General features: G+C 47.5%; 7 non-coding genes across 7 annotated transcripts; 6 read left to right on the top strand and 1 right to left on the bottom strand.

Moving 5' to 3' along the window:
• Positions 1–233: 233 nt before the first annotated feature.
• On the top strand, positions 234–305 carry trnae-uuc (transfer RNA glutamic acid (anticodon UUC)). Its single transcript has one exon. It is a non-coding gene; the product is annotated as a tRNA-Glu (tRNA).
• Positions 306–1,499: 1,194 nt separating this feature from the next.
• Positions 1,500–1,571, top strand: trnae-uuc (transfer RNA glutamic acid (anticodon UUC)). Its single transcript has one exon. It is a non-coding gene; the product is annotated as a tRNA-Glu (tRNA).
• Positions 1,572–3,135: 1,564 nt separating this feature from the next.
• Positions 3,136–3,207, top strand: trnae-uuc (transfer RNA glutamic acid (anticodon UUC)). Its single transcript has one exon. It is a non-coding gene; the product is annotated as a tRNA-Glu (tRNA).
• A 1,122-nt stretch (positions 3,208–4,329) lies between these two features.
• trnae-uuc (transfer RNA glutamic acid (anticodon UUC)) lies at positions 4,330–4,401 on the top strand. Its single transcript has one exon. It is a non-coding gene; the product is annotated as a tRNA-Glu (tRNA).
• A 956-nt stretch (positions 4,402–5,357) lies between these two features.
• On the top strand, positions 5,358–5,429 carry trnae-uuc (transfer RNA glutamic acid (anticodon UUC)). The gene has a single exon. It is a non-coding gene; the product is annotated as a tRNA-Glu (tRNA).
• A 970-nt stretch (positions 5,430–6,399) lies between these two features.
• On the top strand, positions 6,400–6,471 carry trnae-uuc (transfer RNA glutamic acid (anticodon UUC)). Its single transcript has one exon. It is a non-coding gene; the product is annotated as a tRNA-Glu (tRNA).
• A 484-nt stretch (positions 6,472–6,955) lies between these two features.
• Positions 6,956–7,037, bottom strand: trnas-cga (transfer RNA serine (anticodon CGA)). The gene has a single exon. It is a non-coding gene; the product is annotated as a tRNA-Ser (tRNA).
• Between the last annotated feature and the right edge of the window lie 963 nt (positions 7,038–8,000).

The raw sequence follows: 8,000 nt of genomic DNA, 5'->3' as shown, positions 1-8,000 counted from the left end.
ATTTCCATAAGCTTCAGCTTTGCTTAAATTCTCCCTGTCCCGTCGTTGGAGTATTTTGTCTCCGTCTCGTACGATGGGAGGTCATGAGCCACTAAGCTGAGTCTCCATGGACAGTGAGTGGCAGCTGTCTTTGGCCCAGGAATCTGTCTCTTTAAAGGTGATTTAGTTGTTTTAAGGGTAGTGTGATTTTTCCTTTTTCCAAGCTCTGGGACCCTGAACTGTTGACTCTCGACTCCCTGGTGGTCTAGTGGCTAGGATTCGGCGCTTTCACCGCCGCGGCCCGGGTTCGATTCCCGGTCAGGGATCTTGCTTTTGACGCTGCCTGAAACGGGTAAAGACCCAGGAACGCTTCTTTGCCTTTTTTCAAAGGATCACCTCCACAGCCAAATTCCCTGGTCCTATTTGTTTTTCTAAACACATATTGGTAGTTTCAGCCTAGGTGGCTTAAATGAGAACTGTGTGCGTCTCGAAAGAACAAGGACTGAAGGACGTCACAGTATAAATGTGAAAAGCCAAATTTGAGCAGCGGTATAAAAATAATATTCACTTTTGTGACCTCTTGTGTAACAGGCAATACCTTCCGGATCGTCTAGTGGCTAGGATTCGGCGCTCTCACACGCCGCGGCCCGGGTTTGGCGGCCCGGGTTTGGCGGCCCGGGTTTGGCGGCCCGGGTTTGGCGGCCCGGGTTTGGCGGCCCGGGTTTTACATCCCTCCTCAGGGAACTCTCTTCTCTTGCTGCCTTCTGCTAATGACGTCGCAGGAGGGTCATTATAGATTGTGATGTTCACAAAAAAATCTCTTTGTTTTAAAGATCCGCCCTTCCTTTGCTCGCGCACCTGTTTAAGAACGATGTTCTCGTCAGGGAGAGTCGTGGAGAGCCTAAAGTTCCCCATCAGCATAGACATGACATTTTTTACCATTGTTCTACGACTCCAGTGTGTAAAAGTTGTATTCACTTTTGGTGTGTTATGTTGAGTAGGTCTATTGACATGCGTTTCTGTGACTGGAGGGTTGTATATTCTGCTAAACCGACGATGTCGGCCATTAGTTTATGCAAATTGAGTTATTGTCCAGGTAACTTACGATACGTAGTGTTAAACAAGAAAAGTACACAATCAGGAAACCGAGACGACGGCATCAACTTGTTCTTTGATTCGTTAAATATTCATGTGGATCTGCAAACCGACAGTGCTTTGATGTCAGCAGGATTGGACACGCTCCCGATCGACTCTCCTCCGGCTCTTGCTGAACACCATTCCGGCATATTTCCATAAGCTTCAGCTTTGCTTAAATTCTCCCTGTCCCGTCGTTGGAGTATTTCTGTCTCCGTCTCGTACGATGGGAGGTCATGAGCCACTAAGCTGAGTCTCCATGGACAGTGAGTGGCAGCTGTCTTTGGCCCAGGAATCTGTCTCTTTAAGGGTGATTTAGTTGTTTTAAGGGTAGTGTGATTTTTCCGTTTTCCAAGCTCTGGGACCCCGAACTGTTGACTCTCGACTCCCTGGTGGTCTAGTGGCTAGGATTCGGCGCTTTCACCGCCGTGGCCAGGGTTCGATTCCCGGTCAGGGAACTTTCTTTTGACGCTGCCTGAAACGGGTAAAGACCCAGGAACGCTTCTTTGCCTTTCTTCAAAGGATCACCTCCACAGCCAAATTCCCTGGTCCTATTTGCGCACAGAACGTGGATCAACGCTCTCCTCAAATTAGAGTAACAGGCATTGTAGGCGAACCCGTATTTTCTGTGGATTGGCAGCAAAAGGCAAGCAGCCACATTCATTAGCACTACTTTGGGAGAGAGCACCACGCGTGCAGTTGCAGTTTCTGAGCCTTCGAGGCCACATTGGTAGGTGTTATGGGAAGGAAAGCTACATGATCCCAAGTAATTCCTCATACCAAAAGGCCCACCCACGCAATGCATTGGCCAGGAATCGAACCCGGGTCAACTGCTTGGGAAGCAGCTATGCTCAACCACTATACCACCAACTCGCAGAGGACACTCCTTGGTCTCAACATTTTCCACGATGTGTACATGGGGGAAGGGAAAGCGTAGTTAGGGGAGGTCCAAGAGATCACCAAGGTTTATGGACTTTCAAGAAACATATTGGTAGTTTCAGCCTAGGTGGCTTAAATGAGAACTGTGTGCGTCTGGAAAGAACAAGTACTGAAGGACGTCACAGTATGAATGTGAAAAGCCAAATTTGAGCCACGGTATAAAAATAATATTCACTTTTGTGACCTCTTGTGTAACAGGCAATGCCTTCCGGATCGTCTAGTGGCTAGGATTCGGCGCTCTCACACGCCGCGGCCCGGGTGTGGCGGCCCGGGTTTCGCGGCCCGGGTTTGACACCCCTCCTCAGGGAACTCTCTTCTCTTGCTGCCTTCTGCTAATGACGTCGCAGGAGGGTCATTTTAGATTGTGATGTTCACAAAAAAATCTCTTTGTTTTAAAGATCCGCCCTTCCTTTGCTCGCGCACCTGTTTAAGAACGATGTTCTCGTCAGGGAGAGTGGTGGAGAGCCTAAAGTTCCCCATCAGCATAGACATGACATTTTTTACCATTGTTCTACGACTCCAGTGTGTAAAAGTTTTATTCACTTTTGGTGTGTTATGTTGAGTAGGTCTATTGACATGCGTTTCTGTGACTGGAGGGTTGTATTCTGCCAAACCGACGATGTCGGCCATTAGTTTATGCAAATTGAGTTATTGTCCAGGTAACTTATGATACGTAGTGTTAAACAAGAAAAGTACACAATCAGGAAACCGAGACGACGGCATCAACTTGTTCTTTGATTCGTTGAATATTCATGTGGATCTGCAAACCGACAGTGCTTTGATGTCAGCAGGATGGGACACGCTCCCGATCGACTCTCCTCCGGCTCTTGCTGAACACCATTCCGGCATATTTCCATAAGCTTCAGCTTTGCTTAAATTCTCCCTGTCCCGTCGTTGGAGTATTTTTGTCTCCGTCTCGTACGATGGGAGGTCATGAGCCACTAAGCTGAGTCTCCATGGACAGTGAGTGGCAGCTGTCTTTGGCCCAGGAATCTGTCTCTTTAAGGGTGATTTAGTTGTTTTAAGGGTAGTGTGATTTTTCCTTTTTCCAAGCTCTGGGACCCTGAACTGTTGACTCTCGACTCCCTGGTGGTCTAGTGGCTAGGATTCGGCGCTTTCACCGCCGCGGCCCGGGTTCGATTCCCGGTCAGGGAACTTGCTTTTGACGCTGCCTGAAACGGGTAAAGACCCAGGAACGCTTCTTTGCCTTTTTTCAAAGGATCACCTCCACAGCCAAATTCCCTGGTCCTATTTGTTTTTCTAAACACATATTGGTAGTTTCAGCCTAGGTGGCTTAAATGAGAACTGAGTGCGTCTGGAAAGAACAAGGACTGAAGGACGTCACAGTATGAATGTGAAAAGCCAAATTTGAGCCACGGTATAAAAATAATATTCACTTTTGTGACCTCTTGTGTAACAGGCAATACCTTCCAGATCGTCTAGTGGGTAGGATTCGGCGCTCTCACACGCCGCGGCCCGGGTTTGACACCCCTCCTCAGGGAACGCTCTTCTCTTGCTGCCTTCTGCTAATGACGTCGCAGGAGGGTCATTTTAGATTGTGATGTTCACAAAAAAATCTCTTTGTTTTAAAGATCCACCCTTCTTTTGCTCGCGCACCTGTTTAAGAACGATGTTCTCGTCAGGGAGAGTGGTGGAGAGCCTAAAGTTCCCCATCAGCATAGACATGACATTTTTTACCATTGTTCTACGACTCCAGTGTGTAAAAGTTTTATTCACTTTTGGTGTGTTATGTTTAGTAGGTCTATTGACATGCGTTTCTGTGACTGGAGGGTTGTATTCTGCCAAACCGACGATGTCGGCCATTAGTTTATGCAAATTGAGTTATTGTCCAGGTAACTTACGATACGTAGTGTTAAACAAGAAAAGTACACAATCAGGAAACCGAGACGACGGCATCAACTTGTTCTTTGATTCGTTAAATATTCATGTGGATCTGCAAACCGACAGTGCTTTGATGTCAGCAGGATGGGACACGCTCCCGATCTACTCTCCTCCGGCTCTTGCTGAACACCATTCCGGCATATTTCCATAAGCTTCAGCTTTGCTTAAATTCTCCCTGTCCCGTCGTTGGAGTATTTTTGTCTCCGTCTCGCACGATGGGAGGTCATGAGCCATTAAGCTGAGTCTCCATGGACAGTGAGTGGCAGCTGTCTTTGGCCCAAGAATCTGTCTCTTTAAGGGTGATTTAGTTGTTTTAAGGGTAGTGTGATTTTTCCTTTATCCAAGCTCTGGGACCCTGAACTGTTGACTCTCGACTCCCTGGTGGTCTAGTGGCTAGGATTCGGCGCTTTCACCGCCGCGGCCCGGGTTCGATTCCCGGTCAGGGAACTTGCTTTTGACGCTGTCTGAAACGGGTAAAGACCAAGGAACGCTTCTTTGCCTTTTTTCAAAGGATCACCTCCACAGCCAAAATCCATGGTCCTATTTGTCTGGATCCGGATCGTCTAGTGGCTAGGATTCGGCGCTCTCACACGCCGCGGCCCGGGTTTGACACCCCTCTTCAGGGAACGCTCTTCTCTTGTTGCCTTCTGCTAATGACGTCGCAGGAGGGTCATTTTAGATTGTGATGTTCAAGAAAAAATCTCTTTGTTTTAAAGATCCGCCCTTCCTTTGCTCGCGCACCTGTTTAAGAACGATGTTCTCGTCAGGGAGAGTCGTGGAGAGCCTAAAGTTCCCCATCAGCATAGACATGACATTTTTTACCATTGTTCTACGACTCCAGTGTGTAAAAGTTGTATTCACTTTTGGTGTGTTATGTTGAGTAGGTCTATTGACATGCGTTTCTGTGACTGGAGGGTTGTATATTCTGCTAAACCGACGATGTCGGCCATTAGTTTATGCAAATTGAGTTATTGTCCAGGTAACTTACGATACGTAGTGTTAAACAAGAAAAGTACACAATCAGGAAACCGAGACGACAGCATCAACTTGTTCTTTGATTCGTTAAATATTCATGTGGATCTGCAAACCGACAGTGCTTTGATGTCAGCAGGATTGGACACGCTCCCGATCGACTCTCCTCCGGCTCTTGCTGAACACCATTCCGGCATATTTCCATAAGCTTCAGCTTTGCTTAAATTCTCCCTGTCCCGTCGTTGGAGTATTTTTGTCTCCGTCTCGCACGATGGGAGGTCATGAGCCATTAAGCTGAGTCTCCATGGACAGTGAGTGGCAGCTGTCTTTGGCCCAAGAATCTTTCTCTTTAAGGGTGATTTAGTTGTTTTAAGGGTAGTGTGATTTTTCCTTTTTGCAATCTCTGGGACCCTGAACTGTTGACTCTCGACTCCCTGGTGGTCTAGTGGCTAGGATTCGGCGCTTTCACCGCCGCGGCCCGGGTTCGATTCCCGGTCAGGGAACTTGCTTTTGACGCTGCCTGAAACGGGTAAAGACCAAGGAACGCTTCTTTGCCTTTTTTCAAAGGATCACCTCCACAGCCAAATTCCCTGGTCCTATTTGTCTGGATCCTGATCGTCTAGTGGCTAAGATCCGGCGCTCTCACACGCTGCGGCCCGGGTTTGGCGGCCCGGGTTTGACACCCCTCCTCAGGGAACGCTCTTCTCTTGCTGCCTTTTGCTAATGACGTCGCAGGAGGGTCATTTTAGATTGTGATGTTCACAAAAAAATCTCTTTGTTTTAAAGATCCGCCCTTCCTTTGCTCGCGCACCTGTTTAAGAACGATGTTCTCGTCAGGGAGAGTCGTGGAGAGCCTAAAGTTCCCCATCAGCATAGACATGACATTTTTTACCATTGTTCTACGACTCCAGTGTGTAAAAGTTGTATTCACTTTTGGTGTGTTATGTTGAGTAGGTCTATTGACATGCGTTTCTGTGACTGGAGGGTTGTATATTCTGCTAAACCGACGATGTCGGCCATTAGTTTATGCAAATTGAGTTATTGTCCAGGTAACTTACGATACGTAGTGTTAAACAAGAAAAGTACACAATCAGGAAACCGAGACGACGGCATCAACTTGTTCTTTGATTCGTTAAATATTCATGTGGATCTGCAAACCGACAGTGCTTTGATGTCAGCAGGATGGGACACGCTCCCGATCGACTCTCCTCCGGCTCTTGCTGAACACCATTCCGGCATATTTCCATAAGCTTCAGCTTTGCTTAAATTCTCCCTGTCCCGTCGTTGGAGTATTTTTGTCTCCGTCTCGCACGATGGGAGGTCATGAGCCACTAAGCTGAGTCTCCATGGACAGTGAGTGGCAGCTGTCTTTGGCCCAGGAATCTGTCTCTTTAAGGGTGATTTAGTTGTTTTAAGGGTAGTGTGATTTTTCCTTTTTCCAAGCTCTGGGACCCTGAACTGTTGACTCTCGACTCCCTGGTGGTCTAGTGGCTAGGATTTGGCGCTTTCACCGCCGCGGCCCGGGTTCGATTCCCGGTCAGGGAATTAGATCACATTGATGCTCTCCAATAACAATCTCCTGCAACTGTTTCCTTGTGCTTTTAGATCTCCATCACATCATTCCACACTTTGACACACTTCAGTTTGGCTGATAAGTACAAATTCTATATGAACTGAAGATGAATAAATACACCTCTCTCAATGTTGAAAGATGTATAGAAGGGGGCCCGCTTTTGTTGCTCCCCATCACATTTTAAAGAACAACGTACAGTTGCCAATGTAGCAGCTGGTATAAAAACGGAGGATCCCAACTTGCATACAGACCCGGCTGATGGATTGACAGTTTTGAGGGGTTTTGCTGTAATTCATTGACTAAACCTCCAAGTCATGGGAAATGATTTAGAAGGCCTACTTGGACAATGCATTGGCTAAGAATTCAGGAGCATTGGGAATGTCTGCATGCGTTATATCCCTGGAGAAACCCATTATCACTGGAACACTGGGAAGAAAGGGCCAAAAGGGAGGGATACGTAGCTGGCAGGATTCCAACATGCGCGGGGAAACCCCAATGGATTTCGAGTCCATCGCCTTGACCACTCGGCCACAACTACTCAAAGACTCAAGCCGGGCTGCTTTCCAATGCGAAATAACGAGGTGTAACGACCAAACTTGTGGGAGCCTGACTACTGGGTTATATTGTTTTCATTCTCGTTGTTTCTTCTCTTGACTCTCCCTGATGGTCTAGTGGCTAGGATTCGGCGCTCTCACCGCCGCGGCCCAGGTCGATTCCCGGTCAGGGAATTTGCTGATTTTGATGCCCTCCAATAACAATCTCCTGCAACTGTTTCCTCGTTCTTTTAGATTTCCTTGACATCATTCCTCACTTTGACACGCTTCAGTTAGGCTGATGAGTACAAATTCTATATGTACTGAACATGAATAAATTCACCTCTCTCAATTTTGAAACATGTGTGGAAGGGGGGCCACTTTTGTTGCTCTGTAATTCACTGGCTAAACCTCCAAGTCATGGGAAATGATTTAGACGGCCTACTTGGACAATGCATTGCCTAGGAATCCCACAGAGGGGTCGTGGGCTATGCAAGCAGCTCTGCACCCATATATACCCCCGACACTTTGAAGCTACGTCTTCAAATGTCAGCTCCTTCCAGAGACATTACTGCATATACCGGCGTCCTCGTGGCTTGGAGTGTTTACATTTCTCCCACATCTGAATCCACAAAGCCATATTGTTATTGTTCATCCCCAAACTCTGCCATTTGACCCCATACTTTCAGACCATGCGCTACGTGAATGCCTGTGTGTAACACCTCCCCTTAGGAAGCAAATCCCACCTTCCACTTGAACAATGGGAAAAAAGGGTTAGTTAAGGCTTACGTAGTAACAGGATGTGAACCTGCGCTGGTAATCTCCAGTGCACGTCGAGTCTATGGGGTTGAGCACGGGGACCAAACTGCATCCAACGGGAACATAGGATGCTGTCCCGGAACAGTTGGACTTTGACATATGAAGCCTCTAAAAGGGGATGACGTCAAGCACCGTCAAAGACAGTCCAC

This window comes from Channa argus, unplaced genomic scaffold (assembly GCF_033026475.1).
Source record: "Channa argus isolate prfri unplaced genomic scaffold, Channa argus male v1.0 Contig239, whole genome shotgun sequence".
Lineage (NCBI taxonomy): Eukaryota > Metazoa > Chordata > Actinopteri > Anabantiformes > Channidae > Channa > Channa argus.
Note: the sequence above shows the minus strand (reverse complement) of the source record. Positions and strands in the feature narration are given on the sequence as shown.